Consider the following 14,888-nt stretch of genomic DNA (forward strand, 5'->3'; position numbering starts at 1 on the left):
TATCTGCCTGGCAAAACAAACAAAAACAACCTGGATCCTCAGTAGAGTATTTAAATTCCTGGTGATGCAGAGATTTGAATGTAAGAAGACCTACCTTAGAGGAAAACATTAGTTAATACGATTTATGATCTTAAGAACGGAGAATGCTTTTTGAAGCATGACTTGAAACCCGAAAATGAAAAAACAGAATAGTGAGATCTATTCCATAAAATTTTAAATGATCGACCCAGGAAAGAGGGGCGGGGGTCAGAACTCCTCGTCATGTAGTCTCTGTGGAGAAATCTAAGGATTCCGTCTTTTCCATCCATGTTCCTGCACCTTGGATTCTCTGGTGGCCTGTGGCTAAGTTCTGTGGGAGAAGACCTGAGCTTCTCTGAGCACACAGGGTGAGACCATATCCCTCAGTGAAGCTCTGTCACTAGCTTCATTGTATCATTAGCCATGGTTTGTGTTTTTAAACAAGTTAGAGATAAAATTCACATACCATACAGTTCACCCATTTAAAGTAAACAGTTAAATGGTTTCAGTGTACTCACATGGTTGTGCAACCATCAGCACTAATTTTAGAACATTTTTGTCATCCTTTAAAAGAAACCCCATACACAGTAGCAATCCCTTCCCATTCCTCTTTCCTGCCAGGCATAGGCAACCACTCCCCTGCTTTCTGTCTCTATAGAATGGCCTGTTCTGGCCATTTCATAGAAATGGAATCATATGGGGATGCCTGGGTGGCTCAGTGATTGAGCATCTGCCTTTGGCTCAGGTTATGATCCTGGGGTCCTGGGGTTGAGTCCACATCGGGCTCCCTGCAGGGAGCCTGCTTCTCCCTCTGCCTATGTCTCTGCCTCTCTCTCTGTGTCTCTCATGAATAAATAATAAAAATCGGAAGGAAGGAAGGAAGGAAGGTAGGAAGGAAGGAAGGAAGGAAGGAAGGAAGGAAAGGAAGGAAGGGAGGAAGGAAGGAAGGAAGGAAGGAAGGAAAGAAAGAAAGAAAGAAAAGAAAAAAGAGAGAAAGAAAGAAAGAAAAAAGAAAGAAAGAAAGAAGAAAGAAAGAAAGAAAGAAAGAAAGAAAGAAAGAAAGAAAGAAAAAGAAAGAAAGAAAGAAAAGAAAGAAAGAAATGGAGTCATACAGTATGGGCTTTTTTCTCTTAAAAAGCATATTGTCTTTGAGGTTCATCAGTTAGGGCATGCACTGAAACTTCATCCCCAGTTCTTTCTGAGTAATAATATTTCATGGTACGGGTATGCCACATTTTATTTATCCATTCATCAGCTATGGATGTGTGGCTTGTTTCCCTGTTTGGGCTGTGACGAATGATGCGGCTATGAACATTTGTGTACAGATCTGGGTAGTTTTTGTGCGGACGTATAGTTTCATTTCTTTTGGGTCTAACGGGCTCTTCTTACTTAGCCTGTACCATTCTTTTGGTTTTGTTTCCCACAATAAACTTGAGAAGTGAGCAGGCTTGACCCCTAAGACCTCAGAGCCCTGCTAGCCCCAGTCTGGGCTCTTCTCTGCCTCTATGTAACCTGAGACCTGACTCAATCTCACCGTGCCTCAGTGTGAGAGCACTCTGACCCTCCCACGAGACATTGTGAGGATTAATGACATCAGTCAAGTAGGATCTGCTCTTGAGAAGATGCTAACCTGTATGAGTAGGTCAGTGTGCATCAAGGAAACCACATATCCGCCAAAATAAGGGCCTCACTGGCACCAAGGTGACACCATCAGACAAGAGGCCAGTGGCTGGATGTTTGAGACACAGGCGGTACAAAAAATACTCACCGTTTTCTCAAGATTTTGGTTCCCTTTGAGATCAGAATTTGGTTGCTTTCCATATCCTACAAGCTACCCTCTGAAGGTAGGAATGTCAGGGCCATCTGCCTAATGATGGGCAACCAGAAGGGCAAGCTTAAAGTCTAAAACCTGCTTTCCAGCTAACATGTCCTGAAAGACTACTACCTTCATTTAATAGAAAAATACCTCACTCTCTACAGAGCCCTAGATGTTATCTTCCTTCTGGGAAACCCATGTGCCCTGACCTTCTTTATGGCTTTTGGGATAGGTGAGTGTACCCCCTTGGTACAGCCTGATAAGGAACCCCCTATAGTGGTTCTGGGAGCCCCAGTGGTAGATGGGTCCAAATTCCAAGCTGACTCATGCCTGTTGACCAGTCACCAGTGTCCCTTGGTCTTTAAAATCATGCAGCTGGGAGCTCCCCTGATAAACATGTCAATGACAAGTTTAATAGGAAATGAGATGGCAGGCGTGCCTGGGTTCTAACTCCCATGTCACTGCTAACTAGCTGTATGATATGGGACAAGTGACTTAGTTCTCAGAGACTCAGTTTTCCCATATGTTAAATGGGGATAATGGTAGGACTTGTCCTGAAGGGTCAATGAGGGTTACCTGAGATGATGCCCATGAGGGCAGCACACAGTTCAAGCTCAATATATGTTTGCTGTAGTTATTATATTACTTTTAAGATTAAAAAAATACAGGACTTCAAGTAGCCTAGCCGTCCTCTCTCAGGTATTTAGGGAGGCTGGATTTCTCCTAGTCACTTAATTGGGCACCTGCTATGTATCAGTCACCACAGAGAGATGCGGGGGTTAAATCGAATTACCCCCAGGAGTGTAAAATTCAAGTTGAGAGAGAAAGTAAACCATACAGTAAACCACAGTAGTGACAGTCAGTGCCGTCCAGATTCAGAGTGGGAGATAGCAGAAAGGCTGGAACAGCGCAGGGAAGGCCTCAGAGGGGCAGCCGCACTGTGGCCGGTCCTTGAAAGGCCAGATGGGTTCACATCAGCAGGGCAGAGGGAGACACAAGTGGGCAAGGCTGGGTGAGGGGCAAAGGGAGATCCGTGTGTGCACAGGCAGGGTGGGGGCCCGGGTGGGTCTCGGTATGGTGAGTTGTCCAGGGACTGAGCCAGACACAAGCCTTCTGATGTCTTTTCCACTGTCTGGGGTCACTCCTAGTGAGATTCCATGGGGTCTTTACTTTATTTTATTTTTTTTCTGAGAGAGGCAGAGACACAGGCAGAGGGAGAAGCAAGTTCCGTGTGGGGAACCCAACGTGGGACTCAATCCCAGGACCCCGGGATTAGGACCTAAGCCAAAGACAGACGCTCAACCACTGAGCCCACGCAGGCGTCCCACCATGGGGTCTTTTAGTCACTTCTGATGATTATCCTTATTATGAAACTTTCTGTTATTCATTTTCACGGAGTGAGGAAGAGGAACGATGTTGGAGGAGCTTTAACTCTTCATTCAGACGAGCACAAAAAGAGCACCCCAGAGCGGCAGGCATTGGCCCTGCTGTCCTGTATCCAGCCCCCTCTCCTAGGACGAGCATCCGGGTTGTCTTTGGGGACCCAGCCTTTCCCTGCTTTTGGTGCCTGTGGTTTTGGGTGGGGATGACTCCACCCCTATGGCAGGGATGGGCAAGGCGCCCACACTGGTTCAGTGAGATGTGACTCTGAGACTCTAGATTCTTGCAAACGGGCAGTGTGCCTGTTCTTCCAGGGTGGCTGTGCTGGGAGGGTGTCAGCCTGGAGCTGCTGGTGGCCATCTCGCCACTGCCGTTGGTGAGCCCTCCTGGAATGGAATAACCCAGGGATGCAGAGCCAAGAAATGGTCAGAGACAGAGTCAGGACACCATCGTATGGGCACCTGGATGCCACCATACCAAAGCTTTTTCAGTGACATGAAAAGTCAAACTGGGCTTCAGTCTATTGTCACTAAAAGCATCCTGATTCACTGGAGTAGTTATCTTGCTCCTACTTACATTCCATTGACTGCTTCTCAGCATAGATATTTGTGGTCCATCGTCAAGGGGTGGTATGTAACAAGGGTTAGTGTTCTGCGTGTGCAAATGATGGTGACATCTGCACGCATCCCCAGAAAGGCACCCGTGCACGTCGTGTGCTTAGGAGGGAAAACCAAGACTGTGAAACTTTGTCTTCTTCATCCCTTGACTCTGCTTCCAGAGCAATTCTCCCCAAACCCTGCATTGTATTCCTCTTGTTCTCAACCAAAGAAATGAGTTCTTGGATCCGTTAAGTGTGTTTTGCAGGGTTCTAAGAAGTCAGGAAGAGGTGTGGAAGGGGTGAGGAGAGAGAAAGCTCTGCGTGTCCCCTGTGTGTTTTTTCCCTTTTGCCCAATAGTTAGGAATGAGCCGACATCCTTTTATTTCCTATTACGTGCAGCGCTTTTTAAAACTAAGCATTAACTCTACTATAATGGGTTTGTCTCATGATTTCTTGGAAAACATCTTGGATCTGAGCAAAGATAATTCACTTGGTGGGAATCATTTCCTGCTTCCCCTGCTAGGAACTAGATCTAGCTGTTCCTCCTGGGAGCAAATTGGCCTTAAGTGAGAGAGGAGAGTACAGGTATTTTAAGCTAGCATCCATCGTGGGGATTCAAGCCTGCTGCGACCCGGATCAGGGAGGAGAAGAGCAAGAAGCAGGGCAGGGGAGAGCACTGGTGCCTGACACAAGCAGGACGACAAGCATGGCATCTGGAGTTAGAGCCCCTCGGAGAAGCTGCTGCACTCACCTCTTTGCCTCAGCTCTGGGGCGCCTTCCCTCCAGCCTCGGGTGCCCCCGGGTGCCCACCGGTGCCCACAGGTACCCACGCGGCCCTAGCAGGAGCACTGCAGGTGAGCCGCAGGGTGAAGGCAGTTCCCATTCCCCATCAGAAGGGAGTGTCCACCGAAAGGAGGCGATGCCCTTTCTTACTCCCCTGGACTTGAGGCTGCTGGTTCTGCAAGTCCTTCTTTCCTGCTCCCTGTCTGGTGTGAGTGGACCTCAGGGGAGTCCTAAGAGAAGGGCTGAGTGCAGAGCGCACCCCCCCACCCCCCGCCCTGATACAGGTTGTTTTCCTGGCCGGCCTGGAGAGCTTCAAGAGGGAGGCAGCCGGGATCCCTGGGTGGCTCAGTGGTTTGGCACCTGCCTTCAGCCCAGGGTGTGATCCTGGAGTCCTGGGATCCAGTCCCACGTCGGGCTCCCTGCATGGAGCCTGCTTCTCCCACTGCCTGTGTCTCTGCCTCTCTCTCTCTTTCTATGTCTATCATGAATAAAAATAAATAAATAAATCTTTAAAAAAAAAAAAAGAGGGAGGCAGCTGAGTGGGAGGCCGCCCTCTTGGGACCGTCCCCCCCCCCACCCCGCCCCAGTGCGACCGATGCTGGTAGTACCCACAGAAAACTCAAGGACAGGCACTTGTGTATTTATTTCTCCTCTCTCATGTGATCTTATTTTTGGAATGGACACAAAAGCTATTTGGGGGCTGGACAGCTGCCAGGCGAAAGGACCAGTGTCTCATGCAGGTTGTCTGCCTGCCTCTCCCTGAACGAGACCCTCTTACCTTTCCCTGTCGAAGGCAGAACTCTGGGGGTCTCACTCTGAACCTGACGTTTCATATAGCACAGCACTTAGCCCAAATTACTAATTTTAGGCCAACTAGTTTACCACCACCACCCCCCCTTTTTTTTTTTTTTTTAATTTTTATTTATCCATGATAGTCACACACACAGAGAGAGAGAGAGAGGCAGAGACACAGGCAGAGGGAGAAGCAGGCTCCATGCACCGGGAGCCCGACGTGGGATTCGATCCCGGGTCTCCAGGATCGCGCCCTGGGCCAAAGGCAGGCGCCAAACCGCTGCGCCACCCAGGGATCCCACCACCACCCCCTTTGAGGTTTCACAGGGTATAAATGTAATGAACAATGCCATCACTTGTATGTCTGAGGGCTGGTGGACCTGTCACCTACTCAACATAGATGTGTCTGTCACATATACACGATCTCAGACGTCAACAACCAGGTGGGACCTCAGGCCCAGGAGGTGGTCAGGAGCCAAGTCGAAGGACAGAGCAAGCCAGTAGCACTGAAGCGCCCTGATGCCCCCTCCCCCAATCCAGCGGTTTCTGCTTCTGACTCCTAACTTTATAACACTTAAAACATTTCAATGGCTTGGTTTTTCACCTCTGGTTTTTCCTCTTCAGACATGAATGGAAAGTTTTGAAACACTCATGCCTGACAAATGCTGTATCATCATCTGCACAATCCTCACTGTTACTTATTAAGTTCTTGCTACATGCCATTCCTGTGCGGGGCCCTCTTTCTGGGTTGGCTCATTTCTCCTCACAGCAGCCCTCTCTGGAAGATAATCTTGTTCCCACTGGACAGCCCAAGAAGCAGAGGCTGGGCAAGGTGGGCTTGCCCAGGAGAGATCTGAACCTCCATTTGTCATTTGATTCCAGAACAAGAGTTTTTGGCTACTTTGCTTACTTGTCTGCTGAAGCTATAAATTACCGAGATTTCACTATTGTTTTCATGTCCTTAGAGGAAAATCTTAAAAAATCTCACGGTTGATTCAGACACATGACTTCACTTGTCATGCTCTTTCCTAAACCCAGTCCTTGAAGGAGAGAGAATGAGGTTTTCATGTGTTTACAGTCTCAGGCCCTGATTCTAGATACAGGATGGAGAGTCTGTGGCCTCCAAGCTCCTCGAAGCCGATCTTCTATGAATAATTCATGGAGCAAACACAGGCACAGCAGAGAGGACTGGGCTGGGCTGGCCCCTCAGGGCTCCTCAGTGCATCTAGATGGAATTGCCCCTTTCTCCCCTACCTTGAGGGAGAGGACTAGAAATGGGGTCCAACAGCTTGTCCAACACTGCCCCCTTCGGGCCACTAGGCTGCATTACTCCCAGGATGGTGGTCAAAACTTGACAAGGGGGCTTGAAGGATTATTTTTAGAGAATCTGCTTCCGGATCCTCAGTTTCTTTAGAGGCTTTTTCCTAAAACTGATTTGCCTGAGAAAATTCCTGTGTTGATAATAATCCCTCCCTTACTGGAAAGCACACCCCTCGCTCCACAAATCTTACTAAAGTGCAGGTGCTCCAAATATAAAAATTTCCAGGTTCAGTTGCCCAAACTGAAAACCTCCCTTAATGATTTAATTCAGCTTCCTTTAATGATTAATTAAGGTATTTTTTAGATTTGACTAAATTTGTTTCTTCCTTGATTTTGAAGAAAAGCACTGTGAAAGCAAACCATAGGAATGATAGAAATAATAACAGATTGGAGTGCCTGGGTGGCTCAGCGGGTTGAGTGGCTGCTTTTGGTTGAGGTCATGATCCCGGGATCCTGGGATTGAGCCCTGCATTGGGCTCCCTGCTCAGTGGGGAGTCCGCTTCTCCCTCTGCACCTCCCCACCACTCTCTTTCTCTCTTTCTTTCTCTCCCCCTCTCAAATAAATAAAATCTTAAAAAAAAAAAGAAATAATAACAGATTAATTGGTATATTAAAAGAATAATGTCATAACTTAATTTTTTATTCCCAATATTTACATTGTGCTGGAAGTCATTATCTTGAAGCCAAATGAACCTAATGATGAACATGTAACATATCAACTTTAAAATGTAGGTATAGGTAACATGGTTTTTCAGAGTTGTTTGAGAAGGCCCAGGAACAACCATGGTTGAAGATGGTTGGCCACTGCTGACCACAGATTGTTGTCTGTCCATCCAACAAATCGAGCACCTGCTATATGTCAGGCATTGTTTCAGGCACTAGATAGAAACACAATGAGCAATACCCTAACATGTTACATGCCAGATTCTTACTTGTGGCTACCTCTAGGGAGCTGAGTGAGGCAAACAGATTAACAATAATTACTCAAAGTAATAAAAAAATTCAACTTTGATAAGTACTACTAAGGAGGGGCATTTGGTGAGTAGAGAATGTAGAATGGAGAGTGACAAAAAATAATGATGATTGACCTGTTTCATAGAGAAGATATCAGAGAAGGTGACCCTAAGGAAATGACGTCTGAACCAAGAATAACATGGGTGCCAAAAAGACTATGAGAACCCAGGAAGAAGGCCCCAGTAGCATAGGAGGATTGGGAGAAGGATCAGCCATTATAGAGTAGTTTGTTTAGAAAGGACCTTTGCCTTTACACAAGTACAACCCATGTTATAAATTGGTGGTTCTCAACTGGGAGTGATATACTTCCCAGGAGACATTTGGCAATTTCTGCAGACATATTTGGCTGCTGCAGCTGGGACTTTACTAGTGGCATCTAGAGGGTGGAGACCACAGATGCTTCTAAACATTCTACAATATATAGGACAGTCCCCACAACAAAAGATGCTCCCCAAAGTCAATAGTCCTAAGGTTGAGAAATTCTGTTATAGATGAGGGCAGGGCAGGCCCACACATGTCTGCAGTGGATGTGAATTCATTTGTTCATTCATTCAACAAATACTAGGAGTGCTTGCTATGCTGGAGACCCTATTCTAGGTATATTTGAGGCATACCAAGTACCTTTTAACAAAAATTGTCACCTCAAATGGCCAGCCTGGTTATGTTCCTGTGACCCAGCCTAAAATTTTCACCATTCAAGTGGTGGCAAGATTGGTCTTACTGTCTGTAGAAAGAAGAGATAACAATGTATGGATATTATTAGAGATGGTCAGTGAGGCATTGTCTATAATAGTGGAAACAACCTAAATATCTGTCAATAGAGGAATGGTTACGTGCTTCTAGCACAGCCATATAGTAGCGCCCATTAAAAAGAAAGGAAACGGACAACCCCAGTGGCTCAGCGGTTTAGCACCACCCTTGGCCCAGGGCGTGATCCTGGGGACCTGGGATCGAGTCCCATGTCCGGCTTCCTGCGTGGAGTCTGCTTCTCCCTCTGCCTGTCTCTCTCTCTCTCTCTCTCTCTCCTGATTAAATAAATAAAATCTTAAAAAAAAAAAAAAAAAAGGAAGGAAACAAGAGATGATACAGAAAAAAACCATGAAGATACTATTCACTGGAAAAAGTTTTGGAATAGCAGGTAGAATATGATTGATGTGATTTATGTTTTCAAATTGGTTTATGTGTGTGTTTGCACATGCATGCAAGTACTGGAGAAGTTGTCACCAAATTCTAATAATGGCTACCTCTAAAGAAGTGGAAAAACAACCCTGGAACATGTTCACTGAGAGTAGCCCTCTAGCTAATTTCCTCCTCTCCAGTTTATCCTCTCCAACATCCTACTACCAATATTCAACCAGTCATCAACTTCTAGAGATCCTTCGACTTCCAGGACAATATCTGTTCCTTATTCTTAAATCCAAAGCCCTCCCAAACTTGCCTCCAGCCAGTCTTCTTAGCCTGTCCCTCCCTTACCAGCCTGTCCCACCCCCACCTCTCCAGAGCTTCAGCCAGAGTGGACTCCTGGGAATTCATCATGCCACACTCTTTCAAGACAGGCTCACCTCTGTGCCTGAAAACAGTCCTCCTCTTTTTATACCTGTATTAGTCAGGATAGAGTAGGTTATACTGTGGTTATAATTGATCCCCAAATGTCAATGACCTAAAATAACAAAGATTTGTTTTTCTTTCTTTCTTTCTTTCTTTCTTTCTTTCTTTCTTTCTTTCTTTCTTTCTTTCTTTCTTCTTTCTTTCTTTCTTTCTTTCTTTCTTTCTTTCTTTCTTTCTTTTTTTTAGGTTTATTTCTCATTAATGAATATCAACCTGGGGACACCTGGGTGGCTCAGTGGTTGAACGTCTGCCTTTGGCCCAGGGCATGATTCCAGGGTCCTGGGATCAAGTCCCATATTGTGCTCCCTGCAGGGAAGCTTTTCCCCTCTATCTCTCTCTGTGTGTCTCTCATGAATAAATGAAATCTTTAAAAAAATGAATATCAACCTGTCCATTTTCAGGTTGGCTGGGGAACTCTGCTCCATATCATCCTTAATCAAGGACCCAGAGCTCAAGAAGGTCAAGGAACTCCTGATCTCCACTTTAAGGTAGGAAGAAGGAGATATATTTACTAATACACTAGCACTAGATGCTACTTCTATTCACAAGTCCTATGGCCTCACCTAATATAAAGTGAGATGGAGAATTTCAATATGAAATCATTTTCCTTCTGCTCAAAGAACACTCCTTTTGTATCTACTGCCGTTAAAGAATCCTGAAAATGTCTTAATTTCACTTTTATTATACAGGCTGCTTTCACTGGTTATGGAATTCTAGGTTTTCTCTCAATACTTTCAAGCTCATTAAATTCTAATTTCTAGCTACTGTTATTTCTGTCAAGAAGTAAATTAACAGTCTATTCATTTTTTTTCAAGTAATGGTAGCTGCTTTTAACTTCTTTCTTTTCTCTTTGCCTTTGTTTTTCATCTTTTTTTTACCATGACATATGTAGATGTGGCTTTCTTTATATTTATTCTGCTTGGAGCTTCCAGGACTTCTGGACCCATGGCTTGATAGTTTTAGTCAATTTTGGCAATTATTTTTCTCTTCAAATATTACTACTGCTTTATTGTCTCTCTCTTCTCCTAGAACTTCAGTCTTCGCTTTATCTTCCATATCTCTTATTCTCTCACAGCATTTTCCATTCTTTTGTCTCTTCAAGTTTCATTCTGAAATTTCCTTCTACCCTACTGCCCACTTCATCAGTTCTCCCTTTAACTGTGTCTAATCAACTGTTAAACTCATCTACTGAGCTCTTTACTTTCATCATTATATTTTTTTAGTTCTACATTTCTATTTGGTTATTTTTCACATCATCATTGTCTTTTTTTTTTTAAGTTTCTGGTTCTCTTTCAGAATTTGTTTTTTTTTTTTTTTAAGATTTTATTTATTTATTCATGAGAGACTCAGAGAGAGAGAGAGAGAGAGAGGCAGAGACATAGACAGAGGAAGAAGCAGGCTCCCTGCAAGGAGCCTGATACAGAACTCAATCCCAGGACCCTGGGATCACAACCTGAGCTGAAGGCAGATGCTTAACCACTGAGCCACACAGGTGTCCCTTGAATTTTTAATCTTTTATCTCCTTTGCATATTCTGTGCCTGATAATGCTAGTCACTGCAGTTTTCTGGGGGTGTTTCTATAGTAGTTGTTTCTACTGGATCTCATTAATATTGTCTTATTTCCTTATGTGCCAGGTTACTTTCATGTGTGCAGCAATTGTGTGTGAAGAATTGTTTGTAGAAGTAACATGAGATCTTAATGTGTTCTATTCGTCCAGAGAGTATTTACATTTGCTTCTGTTAGGCACTTGGGAATATTAGCAATATAGGATCACCATAATCCAATTAGGGTAAAGCTGAGCCCCTGCAAAATGTGGTCTATTACTTATTCATCCAGTCTTAAGAAGGCCCTCACCTAACATGAGGGACTACATGGTCCCCTCTCCTTTGGTTGGCACTGGATTTCAACTTTTGTTCCCTTTGGATGCAAAACTGCCTCCATGCTGCTTAGCCTCCCAGCTTCTTAGTTGTCTCTTCTAGAAGCAGCAAATATCCCAAGGGGAAAAGATGCCTCAGTTGTTGGGCTTGCCTCCCCAAATGCCAGTCTTTTCCCACATCTTTGTTTAGCATCTTTTCATTATCTTTTTAACACTTCGATGCCCTTCAATTGATTTTATTTTTATTTTGTCCAGCCTTTGTAATTGTCCTCAGCAGGAGAGCAGGCCCCAGTGATCTAGTCTCCTGTTACCAGATGGTAGGAAACAGAAATGTGGGGAACTGGTCGGGTACATGTGCACATGCATACTGTGTGAGTACTGGGCACTGGGGTTAACTAGAGAGCATGAGCCTTTTTTGCCTTATGGAAACAAGAGTCTTATGTTGCCAGATTTTTCAATTTTTTTTTTCAAAAAAAGTAGGAAATGTAGGCTTTTTAAATGTGAAATCGCAATTTTCAATGGTGGCTAAAAAAAAAAAATTAACCCTCAGGAAACAGAACAAGACACATTTGCAGTTCAAATCCAGTTTGAAACATCTGAACTATAGTATGTGTTGATGGGTTAAAGGTGGTCATCTTCCACCATTAACCTTAGCTCCCAGTAGTCCAGGCTGCCGTGAATAAACCCTAGTCCCTCATACAGAAAAAAAAAATAAGATTTTGAAACCAATTTATGTCTTCACTGAAATCTCTTAAAAATGCCAACAGGGAGGACGCATTCTATTCATAACACCAATTTTTTTCTGGAAAACCTCCTCCCCTCTCTCTCCCAAATCCTCCTTATGACAGCCCACCAGCTACTACAATCCCCTTTATCTCTTAAATTCCCCCCAGTTCATTGCATCTCTGGCTTTTAGCTCTCTTATCCTCCCTCTTTCTGATCTATTCTACTTTCCCTAGCAGGTAATTCCCTGCCTTTTCTTCAGTGGACTCAAGAAGCCATCCCCGCCCACAGCACCGGGTGACTCAGAATCCCTTCCAGCGTTTTCCTATATTCTACACAAGAAAGCCTCCAAAACCTAGCTGCCAAGATTAATCCTCCTTCACAGGAAGTGGGGGTGGGGAGACATGACGCTGTAAATACTTTAAAATCTGTATTTTTTTCCCCATTCCATCAGCTATGCCATCTGGGATGGGGTGAAGCCAGGACGCGATGTCATTTGCAAAGGAAGCAGAGCTGATTTCCAGGATGCTTTGGCATCAAGTTGGGTTTTCAGATGGCTGCCATTTCCTTGTCATTTACATTCTCTTGAAAGGACAGTGCCCCCGCACAAACCTCTTGCAAATGAGGAGGGAGAAGCCAGAAGGAAGAGAAATCAAATGTGGACTTTTCCTGATTTGTCTAATAATAGAAAGTTGGCAAAGCATGTCACAGAATAGAAAGTATTTGATAAAAATAGCATCTGTTAAGCCTGGGACTCAAGCTGGAGATGCATGGAAATAAAATTTATTCCTTTCTTGAATGTTCCCCAACTAGTATCACAATTCTGTCTCCTTCATTAATGAGAGAGGTTTAAAATGCTACTTTCTGTGACCAAAATGCCTCTCTTTCCCAACACTGAAGGTGGAGGAGGTGCTGGCTGAATTAAGGAAAGCACTAAACTGAGAGACTGCCTCTGGCCAGTCGGGTGCGGCTCTACCAACCCACCCTTGACTTTGAGACGTGGTGTCAGGGGCACTCCCTTAGTACCAGCTTGTGAGATGGGACATCTGGGAGAAGGTTTTCCGGACAAGCCAGTGTCACTGACTCACAGGAGCCTAATTGATAATCATAATTGTGTAGTATTATTACTTTCCCAGAGGGAAGTCTCTGGCCAGGCGGCCCTCAGTAAAAAGGAAAAAAAAAAGAGCAACCCAGAGACGTATGTCCTCTCCTTCACAAAGCTGCTCCTCAAGGTGTTTGGGGCTTTCACATTTTTCTCCTGCTACTGAGGACCCCCAACGGTGTCCCCTCAGTTCAGGACAGGAACACGAGATTGGGCCCTTCTCAAAGCACGTTTTATATATAGCCCAGTGAACTCTCCTCCTCATGAGTGTCATCTGTGTCACCCACTCTTCTGGGTCCCAGCCCTTTGATGCCTTGCTGGAAACAGTCTTTTACTGAAAAGCAAAACGGAGCCAAACTAACAGTAGAAGAGAACAAGTGATCAAGTGGCCCCTATTAAATGACCTACATTTTTAATATATTTAAAAAAAATTGTGATGGGGTACTTGGCTGGCTCAATGTGCCTCTTGATCTTGGGGCTGTGAGTTTGAGCCCCATGTTGAGTGTAGAGATTAAAAATAAAATCTTTTAAAATGCTAAAAAACTACGGGTGCCTGGGCGGCTGAGTTGGTTAAGTGTCCAACTCTTGATTTCAGCTCAGGTCTTGATCTCTGGGTTGTGAGTTCAGGCGCCATGTTGGGCATGTAGCCTACTTTAAATAAGGAGAAAAAGAGGGGTACCTGGGTGGCTCAGTTGGTGGGGCTTCCAACTCTTGATTTCACCTAAGGTCATGATCTCAGGGTTGTGAGATGGAGCCCTGAGTCGGGCTCTGTGATGAGCGTGGAGCCTGCTTGGGGTTTTCTCTCTTACCCTCTCCCTCTGCCCCTCCTTCTCCTTGCAATCTCACACTCTCTGTCTCTAAAAAAATAAAAGGGGGGAGGGAAGGACCAAAGAAAGGTAAAAAATTAAAAACTAAAAATTGTGATAAAGTACATATGATCTAAAATTTCCTATTTTAACCATTTTCAAGTGTACAGTTCAGTGGCATTCAGTACCTTCATGTTCTCATGCAGCCATCACCATCCTCTATCTCCAGAACTCCTTTCACCTTTTTTTTTAAAAGATTTTATTTATTTATTCATGAGAGACAGAGAGAGAGAGAGAGAGAGAGAGAGAGGCAGAGACACAGGGAGAAGCAGGCTCCATGCAGGGAGCCTGATCTGGGACTCGATCCCAGGACTCCAGGATCATGCCCTGGACCAAAGGCAGGCGCTCAACCACTGAGCCACCCAGGGATCCCCCCCTTTTTCTTTAAGTTTAAATGATTTTATTTTCACACAACCTACATGACATTTTTCCCTTAAAAACAATGTCTCTAATCCAAATAAATCAAAGTCAAACTAAATGAAGAGTTTGAGAGGACATCACCCTAAGTCCTGGTGATGTGCATGAAAAGCAGCAGCAGTTATGCCAACAGGGGATAGATCTAAAGTAATAGCCACAATTATTCACATTTTTCCATTTCTAAACTATCCTTAAAGAAAGTCGTATCAGGGGTCACACCATCCTCACAGTAGTCCAGCAGAGCAACCATGCCATCTGGGTTTGTGTTCCCATCAACAAACAGCTGGTCGTTTTCGCAAATAGTAAGGATATGCTTGATTTGTTCTGCAGCCTGGGTCTCTGTTTTTCGTTTGCCTGTGGTTGAGTTCATGTTGTCTTTGCTGTGCTTCTTATAGGCTTCTTAACATGAAGCTGGTGTCCTGCAAGTGATAGTTCCTAAAGTATCAACACCAGTGACTGCTTCTGGTACCCTCGCTCTCAGGTTTTTAGTGGAGGCGTTGCCACAAACGAGTAAGTCAGCAGTGTTACCCTCCGTCCTACTGACCAGCTTCTCCTCCACCTCCAGGGGCACCTC

This window comes from Vulpes vulpes, chromosome 2 (genome assembly GCF_048418805.1).
Source record: "Vulpes vulpes isolate BD-2025 chromosome 2, VulVul3, whole genome shotgun sequence".
Lineage (NCBI taxonomy): Eukaryota > Metazoa > Chordata > Mammalia > Carnivora > Canidae > Vulpes > Vulpes vulpes.